Source organism: Cupressus sempervirens, chromosome 4 (assembly GCF_028749045.1).
Source record: "Cupressus sempervirens isolate cs-2001-9-10 chromosome 4, ASM2874904v1, whole genome shotgun sequence".
NCBI classification, from domain to species: domain Eukaryota; kingdom Viridiplantae; phylum Streptophyta; class Pinopsida; order Cupressales; family Cupressaceae; genus Cupressus; species Cupressus sempervirens.
The window spans coordinates 474,718,541-474,732,861 of NC_143121.1; positions in this window are offsets into that span (position 1 = coordinate 474,718,541).

Here is a 14,321-nt window from a genome sequence, read left to right on the forward strand (position 1 = left end):
ACTAGGATCGATCCTTGCACCAAGAAGTTGAGTAGCTAAAAAGGGTAGTTACTAACTTAGAGTTTTTAGATTGGGCTTTCGTTCATAGTGTTCCTCTTGCTCCCAATTATGGGACACCTCACCTTGCGATGAGTAACCGATCTCGCAATCACAAGAGTACCTTAAGCATTCTTGCCTAGTGATCTCCCTATGGTCAAAATCCCATAAGCGATCACACTAGGCGAAGACAAACACTACGTCTACCAAAGTTTTGTGTCCTTGGTAGCCTTGAGTTTATAGTGGGTTGGAAGAGCCAGGTAATCGGCTTGTCCCCACTTGGGTCATCCCTCTCAGGTTGTCCGAGAGCAGGCCCTCTAAAGGATCTTAACTATACAAAGTGGATCAACTTTCAGAAGTCAAGATTTCTGATTCACCGCAAGGGTGAAGAGCATACTCTCCTATTCCAATTGTTTTCTCCCAAACACGCCAAGAAGATTTAGTTACCCCTTGCTTTTGAAACCAAATGGCAAGTCAAGATTTTTGATTCACCACAAGGGTGAAGAGCATACTCTCCTATTACCAAAAGACTCCAATCACAAGTTTTATGTGCCTATAAAAGATGAACAATTTATTCAATGCCGCACATGGAAACAAAAAATAAAGAAAGTTAGGGTTTTTATGCTTTGGGCAGCCTTGCAAACAACGTTCTTAGCCCTTGCGCATTTGAAGCTTTGACATGCGTTCTTTTTGTATGCAAGGTTTCAATATTTTCTTCACAAAAAAAAAAGCAACCTGCAATCACAACTCGTTAGCCCATAAGTTAGCACAAAATAATCATAAAAATCGTGAATTAAACCTTTGTAAAACAGTTTAGAAATCTGTTTAAAGATGACAGCAAGCCAGCTACGAAGAAATTTGATCAAATTCCTCAAGGAACGAGCAAAAAAAATGTTAGGCGATACTTTTTGCTAAACAAAAGTCACGCGATACTTCGCAGTATAAGAGGGCGACAATTTTTGTCTAGGCGACAGTATTTACATATCCGTGCGACATAATTCTGCACAGAGGGCGACAATATACAAGCTGCAAGCACGACACTATTTCCAAAAAAGTGTCGCATGACAGTACTGTGAACTGTCGCGCGATACTGGAAAAATGTCGCCTAATACTGCGACTGTAAAAAAAAAAGAAAATACAGAGCAGTACGGAAAATGTGAGCAAAAACAAGAAAAAGTAGGGCGAAATGTACAGTCCTGCCCCACGGTGGGCGCCAAAAATGTACACTAGAAATGTGTCACACTCTAAACCATTCTATCCAAACGATTCCATGAGTTGGAATGCTTGGATGCCGGCTTAGAGCTCCCTATCCACGGAGTGCAAGGAGTTAGTATTTCAGCATGAAGGCTCTCAACCAAGCCTTAGAAATGTACTTCTTGCTAGTAAACCATGTAACGAGAGGTTCTTTGAGACAAGAGCAAGAGTGCAAATATCTTCAAGGAATCCCTCAAGAATGCAATGAAAGTATGGAAACTAGGCTAAGATGATAATGCAAAATGCAACTATACTAAGCATGTATGAGATTGTTACAAAACCAAATATTTAAACTATGTGAGATTATTGAAAGAAATCAAAGTTAAACTAAAATGCAACTATGCTAAGAATGCCATATGATCTTATGCTAATGTGATGGAATGAGAGAATGAGACAAGAAATGAGAAGTTCTCCACAAAGCTCCAAAGAAAACCTGTTAGAAAACCTGCAGCATAACAATATTCAAATGAGGATGGATCCTTTGAGGGGGAAAGCTCTCTCCCTTTTAAAGATGTACGGACGATGGAGATCAAGATGAAGATGGTGGATGATCAACGGTTGAATTCGAAAATAGGAGTGATCCATGTGCACACACAAGTCAACCAATAGAATATAAGTTGACTTGTCATATAAGACAAAAGTCTCACAAACCTTTTCTTTTAATTGTAAAATAGAAAAAGGACTTTATGTGTGCATTTTAAGTGGGTTAGAAGAATGGGGTCTTTTATTTAATTAAAAGGGGAAATGTTCTTTTAATCAAATAATGAACTTAGGATAGCATAGTCAAACTATAGGTTATAATCAAATAAATTGATTATTAGCAATTTGGTCTAGGTAAATGATTAAATTAATTTAGCCAAAATGCCGAGAAGGGGACTAATAGTCTAGATGACCATTTTTAGGTGATTACATGGTGCACCTTGAAAGGGTTGCATAGTTTGGTTCATTTGAGAGTGACCATGTCATAGCCTTTGCACATCATAGATAGAGAGCTATAAGCCAGCTCTTGAGACTCCCTCTTCCATGGGTTCTCTCAAGAATAATGGTTTATAGAAGTGTGATATGCACACATTTTTTAGTGCCCACCGTGGGGCTTGAATAGAGTTTCTAGCTCCATTTTATTTCATTTCTCATTTCTAGTTTTTTATATCAGAATATTGGATCTAATCAAGTGCTTTTGTAGAGTTCTCACTTTGGTTTTAAGGCTAACCCATATGCAGATTGGTTTGAAGGCCAAAACCCTAGGTTTTTGAAGATTTGATCATATCTCCTAAATCACTTGGATTTTGGTTCTAATTTTTTTTTTACAAGTTTAATATGTGTTCAAGATGTCTCATTCCAATTTTTAAATCATTTTGACGCGATTTGTATTATTTATGAATTTTACTTTGGTTTTCATAAAAAGTCAGTTTTGGTCTCAAATCAGCGATTTATTTGGAAAAACATAAATTTTCAGAAAGGTGTTTGAATTATATAGGGGTTAATTTTTGTGTATTTTGAATTTTGAGGTCATATTAAGGATCAAAAACTCGATTTGATAAATCTTGTCTGTTTTGACAAAATGGGACCCTAGGGCACAAATGAAGATTTTTTTAAAATTTCTTGCATTTTTGGAAAGATATCTAATTTTTAGCATGGGTCTCTTCTTTTCATTTCCATTTTTTAATCCAAAATCATAGTAAACAAGTCCAATCTTGTTGACTAGGTCAAAATCAAAGAGTAAAAATGAGAGTATTTATGATTAACTTGCACTTTCTTTGCATGCACTTGGTTGGAAGATGAATTGGAATTTTAAAGAAACTAAACACTTTTTTTTGCAGGTCTTACTTGGTTTTTATGCCTTAACCTTGGTTTCTTTGTAGGGAGTTTCTCATTTTCATTGCTAAAAAAGAACGTATGCCAAAGCTTCAAATGCACAAGGGCTACTAACGATTGTTTGCAGGGCTGCCCAAAGCATAAAAACCAATCCTTTTTGTATTTATTTTATTCTATGTGTGGAATTATACTATTTTATTTCATTTATTAGGCACATTAAACTTGTAATTGGGATTCCTTGGTGATAGGAGAGTATGCTCTTCACCCTTGCGGTGAATCTGAAATTTTGACGCACCTTCGGATTTTGAAAGCAAGTGGGTAATTGAATCTTCTTGGCATGTTTGGGGGAAAAAATCAAGGTAGGAAAGTATTCTCTTCACCCTCGAGGTGAATCATAAGTCTTGACCCTTGAGAGTGGATCCATTTTGTGGTAGTTAGATCCTTTAGAGGGCTTGCTCTCAAACAACCTGAGAGGAACGACCCAAGTGAGGACAAGCAAATTACCTAGCTCTTCCAATCCACTGTAAACTCAAGTCTATCGAGGAAAAAAAACCTTGGTAGAGGTAGAATTTTTCTTCACTTAGTGTGATTTCTTATGAGATTTCACCATAAGCAGATCACTAGGCAAGAAAGCTTAAGGTGCTCTTGTGACCGTGAGGTCTATTACCCACCACAAGGTGGACTATCCCTTAATTGGGTGCAAGAGGAAATTATGAATGGAATCCCTTTCTAAACACCCTAGGTTAGTATCTACCCTATTTTTCCACTCAACTTCTTGGTGCAAGGACCGATCCTAGTGGACTACCCGGATACCCCAAGATTTTACACTCACCATCTGTGTTCCCTTGGTTGTGCTTATGGAACTTTCATGACAAAGCCAATATCTCTTTTGGGCAACCACTTGGTGTGAGGTGAAGGAGCATCAAGCATGGGCCAAGTTGTTGAGTAATAAACTGTGACTTTTAGGTAGATATTGCTTGATGTATTCTCGAATGTGTTAAACCTGTGGAAATCTTTTCAACATACACATGATGATAGTTCTAGGGATTTCTTTTAAGACCTCAAATATGCTTGTATTATGCAAGGTTTCTTTGTACCTTTCTTGATTGTTTGAAGACTACTCCATGTGTCACTATCTTGCTTGGAAAGAAATTCCTTTTGAACATCAAACTTGCTATGCTATCAACTATTGTCAAACTTTGTTAACTAAGTCAAAGCATCAAGTCTTGACATTTTTCTTGTGTTGCTTGCTAAGGGGAGTCTCATCATTTGATTTTTATTTTCCATGTCTCTAGTTCTTGAACATGCTTAAAGTGGCTCTTTGGTCTTAGTGCCCTTGGTCTTTCTATCTTCATGGTCTATGTCCTCTTGCTAGTTATCTTTTTGCTGAAATGGTTACCTTGATTTCTTGACTACACTCTTGGGTTGGGAAGTTTATTCACTTGTCACCCCTCTTGCTCTATCTATTTGGATACTTGGCTTTTTGCTTATATCTTGACTTGAGTCACTAGTTGTAAGTTTCTTGGACACTTTCTTGACAAGTCACTTTACTCTATCTTTACTATTTTGGTAAGTGAACACTCTACCTCTCTAGTTTGGACATCAAGTTATCTTCTGTCACCTTCTTAGCTTCCTTTAGTCTCCTTTAGGCTTGATTATCTATCCACCACTATGGCATTCAAACCTTGTGCTACCAAACCTCAACCAAAGCTAGATGATCATGATATCCTCCATGCCACTAAAGAGTTTCAAGATCTATATGCTCAATACAAAGAACTAGAAGAGACAAATGATCTTTCTTACCTTCATTTCTCTAATCATATGATAGAAATGAAGTCTAAACTTGAGAAAATATTAGAGTAGAAGATTTTATTCTTAAATGAATCTCCCTTAAGACCTTTACATACACATGGTTCATCTTCTTGAAGGTCTACATATTCTACTCCAAGACATCAAATATCTTCATCTTCTAGATCTAAAGACCTCCTTAGAGAGAAAGACAATGATACCTCCTTTGAGCATATTCCAAGCTATCATGATGGACCTATCTTTGACCAAGACAATGATGAAGACATTGATGCATACCATTCACTTGAGAAACAAAAAAAGGACTCTAGACATATTTTTGATAGAATTTTTTCTCCCTTGGAAGATTCTTATAATGACACTTTGGAAACACTTCTTGGCACCAAGCTCATCACATTACCTAAGTCTAGCTCATATGGAAATCTATTCTTGGATACCTATTGTGCTTCTCATCAACATAATGCGCATAGTACTTCATATTGCATTGAGCTTAAACATCAAATCCAAGATCTTATTGATAATGGAATTATTGGTACCTCTAATGATTCAGGTGATGAGGATACTTTTCTTGAGAAAGATCATATTAATGAACCTATGTCTAGTGATGGTTTCCTTGATACCTCAACTTCTTCCAACACTCATACACCTCCCAACACTTCAAATATTTCCATCATGCCTCTATCAAATAAAGAACCTAATGCTTTTCACGTACAATATGCTTATCCTCAAGGGCTACCTCTAAAAGAAACTCAAGCTAACCTTCACTTGGCTGCAAACCTTTTCCATGCTACTAAGCCTAAAGATCCAAGCACTCCAAGCACTAATGCATTCACTCTTCATTCTCCCTTGTCCCTAGAAGTGGCTCCATGTCAAGAGGACTCTCAAAAAGAAAAAGATATAAATGCCAAGAAAGATCAAGATCAAGCACCTTTTCATCTCCTTCAAAATTTCACTCCTCAGTATCCTGTGTCTTTTCCATCCCCCAAGTATGATGAAGAAATCACTTCCATTATCTCCCTTGAGCTTACTAAAAATTATGAGAAAAGTTCTCTTCCTATGCTATCCAAAGCTACTTGTCAAGATCAAAGTGTCCCCTCATGTTCTACTTCTCCATATCCACTTCAAAATTGTGCTCAAGCTTCAAGTGCTCCTATTAATTTTTTTTTTCCCTATCAAAGCTATTCATGAATCTATTGATGACTTTGACCATGTTGCTCACTCTAAAGATTTTGATAACCCCTTTCACTATCCATTTTCATATCCAAAGTCTATCCTTGGTCCTTATCCATCAAAGCTAAAGCCTTCAAACCTTCCATCTATATTGGGACCTTATGTTCCTTCATCTCCTATATTTTCCACTCCTAGCTCTCCCATCATACCTCAAGATCAACAAATACACTCATACTTGATGAATTTTTACCCATCTATCCATATAAACTAGTCATATCAGCCTTATTCATCCAAAAATCCCAAGTCCTTTGGAAGTGAGAGTAAACATAATGATCCATTGAAAAATGAAGATCACTATGTCCCATCTAAATGACATGTGAAGGCTAAGAAGGAAAATGCGCAAAAGAGACTACAAAGGTCCACTATTGAGAGAGCTAAATCAAAGAAAATATGGGTTCCTAAATCCATTATTGAAGAAATATACTCTCAAGCATCCAAAGGAAAAGAAAAATCTAAAGCTATATGGATTCCCAAGTCTCAAATATTGAGAATACCTCAAAGTTGACATTCAAGCTTCCAAAGGCTTCCACTCCATTTTCTTTTAAACATCTTCCTCAAAAGCTTCCAAAGGCTTCCATACCATCTTCTTCCAAAAATTTTCCTAAAAATATTCCAAAGCCTTCCACTCCACTATTTTCCAAGTCTCCTCTACCACCTCATTCATCTAAACTTCAAGCTATTTCATCCATGATTCCTCCATCATTACAACACCCTTCAAGGCGTGTGTTAATGTTGATCTTGCCCAATATTTCAGCTAGCCTCATGAAATCCTCTAAAAATTACACTTACTTCCTACCCATGTTTGTTCATTTCTTTCAAGACATGAACCCTTATCCTTCATATACTCCAACTACTATCTCCCTTCCATCACCCTATCAACATCTTTGAGCATACTTATCTATGGTCTTAGCTTATAATGACTTATTCTTCCTATAAGAGCATTATCTAAATTGAAAAAAAAAAATTGAACTATTTCTAAAAATTCCAAAAAAAAAAAAAATAGAAAAGGAAAATAATAGAAAAAAAGATAAAAATTCAAAAAAAAAAAGTGCCTTGTTGAAAATTACTTCTTGTGGCACCCTAGTAGAAAAAGTAAAGAGAAATAAAATTCATCCTATGGTGAAAACTACTTCTTGTGGCACTTTGGATAAGTACCATGATGAAAACTTGGTAAACTGGCATCATGCATAATTCTTCCATCATCCATTTATCCCCTCTTCTCTCTTTGATCTTGACAATGTTGAGCTATCTTTGCATATTGGCTATCTTATCCACGAGATTTTCTATTGTGCTCTCTCATTCACTCATAGCCTCAATCTTGAGCTTTATTCTTATTGCCCTATCCCGTTACTATCCTATCTAGTTGACCCCTTAGTCTTGATCATACTAAATAAAACATGGTTCTCATTGGTGTCTTGACATGGCTACTCTTTTGGACTACACACTTCATGCTATCTCACTTGTTGGTTTCACTACTTATCCTACATGCTATATTTCTCATTACTTCCATTGCTTATCCAAAACATACTTCATCTGACTATTTCACCTCTTTCCTAGCTTGGGTACTCTTGAGGAGTCAATCCTTTAGGATCACTTTCACTTGCTTCATACTCCTTTCTTATATATCTTTGCTTATCTACCATCTCATTGCTCCATCATGTCCTATACCTTGCTAGACATTGGGATAAAATGATGTGATCTTGCTTGAAATCTCTAAAATATTCTAAAAAAATATAAATGATGTTGAAAAAAATCCTAAAAATGAGAAAATGTCTTGAAAAAATGATCATCTTATTGAAAATCAAGCAATAGGCGCTTTGATGTATCACCAAAAAAATAAGAAATAAAAAATAAAAAATTGAAAAAAATCCCGACAAAATTTTCCAAGTGGTGAAAACTTGGAAATAGGTGCTACTTGAGACCCTTGCACCTATGTCTACCAGTCTCAATCACACACTCTGCAACACATTTCCTAGCTTGGAATTGTTTCTTGTCCTCATCTTGGGGGCACAACCGCTTAGCCTATTTGAGGTCTCCTTGTGCATTAGGGTTTGTCTGGTAACTCACAAAATAGTTTTTCTCAACACTACCCCCAACTTGACATTAAGTGTTTCTTAACACTTTTCACATAGTTTACCTACAGTCTCTAATGTTGTGATATTTCTCACTATCAAATTCAAGTCTTGAAGAAATAGCCAAGTGACTTACACACACACACACACACACACACACACACACACACACACACACACACACACACACACACACACACACACACACACACACACACACACACACACACACACACACACACTTAAACACTTAAAATACTGAGCTATGATGAACTTTGTCTTCTTTGTGTGTTGTCTATGATGATTTCTTTGCTATGTGTTCCCTCCCTAATAAGTCTTTCAAGGATGTCATGGACTAGAAGACTGGGGGCATGGGGCATGTTTTACTTGCTTTTTTCTTGTGGGTATGCTTTGTTAGTCTAAGGTGTTTAGAGCATTCGTGCTTGTCCTACATGACACTTTGGACCTACAACATATCATCCTTGTCTATTTTTTATAAGACTACACTCGGGGGTTATCTTGGTGCTTATGCCTTTATACACATGTAATCTTACTATAATGAACTTAGGAAATCTAATTGTATTAGTCATCTTGACTTGCATGTCTTTTATGCTTAGGTTGGATTCCCACATTTCCATCTGATATAGATCATATTCATATCATCATAGTTTTACTAGTGATGATTGTATGATCTTATGATGTCCCTAATAAGGTTCGATGATAAAAACTAGGACCTACTTATGCAACCCTTACAATTGCACCTTTTCATACTAGCTTGCATTCTAGGGTTCATTCTAGCTTAGCTTTGCATTTTGCATGTTTAGAGAGCTCTCTTCTTTATCTTTCATAGTCTTGTTAGCTAACTACGTTCATCCTTCTTGTATCTTCTTGATCTTATATTATCTCTTCTTTCCTATTTCTTACTTCTTTTCTATCTTATCATCTCATCTATGCTTTTGACCTATCTTTGCCAATCTCGACATGCAAGATCTAGTTTTGGGATTGAAATCCAAATTTGGTTTCATCTCACTAGTCAAAAATTTATTCTTTGTTCTATATAGTTGGCTGACATATTGAGGCTTAATATTTGAATCTTGTAGGGGAAATCATCATTTCTTCATTTCTTCATCATTTCTACTCTCTTCCACTTCACCTAATTCTTATGCTTTATCTTTCTTGGTCAAAGTTAGTCAAATTGGGGCATATCTTTATTGCTTGGTGGTCACTCTTTGGTTCTAATCTTCTATCTGTCATCTTGGAGATTGCTATATCTCGATTTTTTCATATCTTGCTCATTTCTACATCCCCTTATCTCATTTTGATTTCAATCCCAAGGGGGAAAAAAAATTCTCTCATCACCTATTATAGCTATCTATTTCTCAGGAGCATTTGTTTGATCTATTCATTTGCTCTCGGTCTATCTACTTTGCTAAGTGTTAGCATTCTTCTTGAATTCTGACATCATATTTTTTCTAATGTTCAGTACTACCACTATTAGGCTTTATGTTCATGATGTGTTATCTCTCTTTGTATTTCATTCTTTGGAATCAAATATCTATAGCTATTGCTGCCATCTTCTCTTCTTCATTCTTTGATGTCATGTGTTCCCAAATTGATCACACATTAGTCAAAGAGAGGCAAATGTAATCAACTAAAAATGGTCATCTAGACTATGAGCTCCCTTTCTAGCATTTTTCTATAATTTATCTAATGGTTATTTTTGATCAAATCCTCAAAAATATATTTATTCGATTATAACCTATGGTATGACCACTTTATCCCAAGTTCATATTTAATTAAAAGAACATGTCCCTCTTTTAATTAAATAAAATTCCCCACTCATCTCTTATCCTAAGTGTGCACACATAAAGCATTATTCCTATTTTAGAAATAAAAGAAAAGACATTTTTGTCTACACATGAATGTACATTTTTCTATGTGAGAGGAATCTTCTACTTTAAAAATAACTTTAATTCTCCTATACATATTTCAAACCCTCTCAAAAGTCAACCATTAATTGTGACTGGTTGAGATGATTGTACACATGGATCATTCCCACTTTCAAACTCCACCCTTGATTACATTCATCTTGCCTCTTAATGTCTACCATCTATTTTTCTTTAAAAAGGAGGGCTCTCTTCTCATTAAAAAAATCTTAGTCTCTCATGCTATTGTTATGCTGCAGGTTTTCTTGGTGATTTTGGTGACTTGGAGCATTCTTGCATTTTTGCATTTTATCTTAGCTCTCATTCTACTCACATTATGACATACTTTTTATCTTAGTTTAATTTATGCTTTAGCTTAGTTCTCTTTTTTATCTTGCATTTCATTTAGAATAACTTGCATTTGCATTATATTTTATTCTAGATTCTTGGATATTGGCACTCTTGCCTCTACTCTTTGAATCTCTTGTTCGATGATGCACCTTGAAAGGGTTGCATAGTTTGGTTCATTTGAGGGCCACCATCTCATAGCCTTTGCATGTCATAGATAGAGAGCTATAAGCCGGTTCTTGAGACTCCCTCTTCTAGGAGTTCTCTCAAGAATAATGGTTTATAGAAGTGTGACACTTTTATGCATGCTACTTTTATGCATACATCTCTAAGGCTCAGCTGAGAGCCTTCATATTCTAATCATACTCTCTTGCACTTCATGGATAGGGATCTCTAAGCCAAAATTCAAGAATTTCAAACTCATGGAATCACTTGGATAGAAGGGTTTAGAGTGCACAAATAGAGTGTACATTTTTGGCACCCACCGTGGGGTGGAACATCCTAGTTTTTCTCTTTAGATCACTGCATTTCTTGCATTTTCTATATTTTTTTTCACATTTTTTTTTTTATAGTCACAACTTTTGAGTGATACTTTGCTAGTATCATGCAACATTTGTTTGTACTATAGTGTGATACTTTTCCTATAAAAGTATTGCACAATCTTAAGCGAACTCTTTCACCTTAGGATTGTAAGTTCGGTCACCCAACTTAAGAAGAAATATTACATAAGAGAAAATTGTCACATGAGTATACTAAGAAGTATCATACGAAAGTCTTCTAGCATAAACTATCGCCTAGCTTGAATTTGCTTACTATTTAAGAGATTTGGTCAGTTTCTCGATTGTTACTTGTTGTTTGGTGGATTTTTCAAGTTTGTGGTTGTTTGTTAGTAGGCTATTTGCAGATTTCATGATATTCTCAAACTAACTTGTGGAGCTAGGGGTTGTGTTTGTAGGTTGTTGCCTTGAGAAGCTTGCATAATCACCTAAAAAGAACACATGTCAAAGCTTCAAATGCACAAGGGCTACTAAATTTTTTTTGTAGGGATACCCAAAGCATAAAAACCCAAACTTGCTTGTATTTCCTTTATTTCATATGTGGCAATATTACTAGTTTCATTTTCTTAGGCACATTAAAATTTCAATTGAGGTCCTTTGGTGATAGGAGAGTATGCTCTTCACCCTTGTGTTAAATAAGAAATCTTAGTTGTCTTTAGATTTTGAAAGCAAGCGGATAATTGGATCTTCTTGGAGTGTTTTAGGGAAATAATCAAGATAGGAGAGTATGCTCTTTGTCCCTATGGTGAACTAGAAATTTGGACTCTTGAAAGTGGATCCAATCTATGGTAGTTAGAATTGTTTAGAGGGCCTGCTCTTGGGAAACCAAGAGGAATGGCCCAAGTGGGATAAGCAAACCCAACTATTCTAGCCCACTATAAACTCAAGGCTATCAAGGACACAAAACCTTGGTAGATGTATTGTTTGTCTTCACTTAGTGTGATTGCTTGTGGGATTGCGACCATGAGGAGATCACTAGGCAAGAACACTTAAGGTGCTCTTGTGACCATGAGGTCTATTACCCACTGCAAGGTGGGGTGTCCCATAATTTGGTGCAAGAGGAACATTACAAACATAAGTTTCTAAATACTCTAAGTTAATAGCTACCCTATTTTGTCACTCAACTTCTTGGTGCAAAGATTGATCCCAGTGGATTACCTGGATCACCCCAAGATTTTACACTCACCATCTATGTTCCCTTGATTGTGCTTATGGAACTTCCATGAAAAAGCCAATATCTCTTGTGGAAACCTCTTTATGTGAGGCAAATGAGTACTTAAAGTGGGCCAAGTTGTTGAGTAATAAACTATGACTCTAAGGTAGATTGCTTGGCTAATGTTTTTGAATGTGTTGACCTGTGTAAACATTCTTACAAATCAAACATCTTGATAAAAATGGTAGGAAGGATGTTCTAATATCACAAATGTGTATTGGAAATGTTATTTTGACCCTTGTTCAATTGTTTGAGACATGATAAAAACCCCTACTATTTGCAAAGCTTACTGTTATTCAACATGAATTAAAATCTAAAACTATCTGGTCTAAAAATTATCTGACTGTCAAACTGAAACATAAAAAATTTGGAGTTAAAATTGTCTTTTAAAACTCTTTGGAGAAATATCACGCGACACTTTTTTTTTGAAAAATTGTGTTTCCCTACTATTCTAAAGTCTATCACCCTGCTATACTAAACTTTGTTGCCCCACCTTGTGCGAATTGTTGCCCAAGAGAAAAGTGTCGCACTGGTATTATAAACTTTGTCATACAATATATTTTCTATTCTACTGTCACCTGAGTTCTAGAAGAATATTGCCTAGGTCATTTTGCTATGAAAAAAGAGTCTGCATTCTACTTTATCTGATCTAGGGTTTTGTTGCTTCAGTCTTTTCTAGTTTTGGTCACAAATCCGTATGTTAGGTGCTATCCCAAGTTGAAAAGATAGGTTCAATCCGTCAGATATAAGTCTCAAAACGTCATTGATGATCACTTGTCAAAATCTAGTTACCATTCTATGCTAGCTATTTGCTATTGAGCTTCTTTCTTGCTCACTTGGCTTGAGTCACTAGTGCTATAAATTCTTGAGCACCTTTGACAAGCCATTTATTCTACCTTGACAAGTTATTATTCTTGATTGTAAGAGCTTTAAATCTGAAACACTTCTCTCATCTTATTAATAAAAGACATGTCCTTACATACCAGTCAAAACTAGGTTCCAAATTGGTAACAATAGTCATTTCCATTTCATTTTCACATAGTTAGAGACTCCACCAAGGTGCCCTTGTGGCCAACCTTGTGTGGAAGACCTTGATTCTAGTCAAACACAAACAACCAACATCCAACACAATCCACTTTATAGTTTTGAGAACCCATTTGAAACACCCTTTGACACATCCATGGGTGAAAACACTTTGACCAACATGCATACTAATGAAATCAAACATTTCTTAGAAGAGAAAGCATGTAAAAATGAATGACTTATTGAAACTATCTGTGCTAGAGAAAGAGAAGATCAACAAGCTAATGCTAACCTTCATACACATAGCGAGGAAACTGGAAGAGACTATTATTGCAATCCTTTTGAATACATTCCCATTGGTGGCAATAATGGAAATCACACACCTCCAAGGACTCCTAGAGTCAATTCGAGAGCATGCCCATCACCACCTAGACAATCACAATCACATCATGAAAGTGTTGATGATATCACTAGTGAAGATGTTGTAAGATTTCAAAAAGATGAACTCACACAAAAATTGATGCTAAAAGATTTTGAGAAAAATGGGGACCAATACTTCTAGTATATGACAATGAAAGGATGGAAACTCCCCCAAGTTTTCGATGTCCAATGAATAATAAAAAATAAGAGCCCATCGAGGCTGAAATCTTGAGAAAGGAAATGCAAGAATTGAGGAAAAAACTTGCACAATTACAAACTTCCAAAGAGCCACCTAAAAATTTATTTATTGAATCAATATGCGCTCTTCCACTTGATAGGAGTTTATACATGCCTCCATTTACTAAGGATATAGAAGTTTCTAAGTATGAAAAATATGATGGAAATGGTGACCCTCACGATCATGTCAAGATTTTCTATGCTATTAGCATTTCATGCATGAAGACTCCTATCTTATGCATTTTTTTTCCTAGAAGTCTAAGAGGGCAAGCTATGGATGGAGTGGTTTAAAAAATTGACTCCCCTTTTCAAAAAATTTGACAATCTTGCACAATGATTTATCAAACAATACTCTTATATCATTCAACATCCTGTAACCATGTTG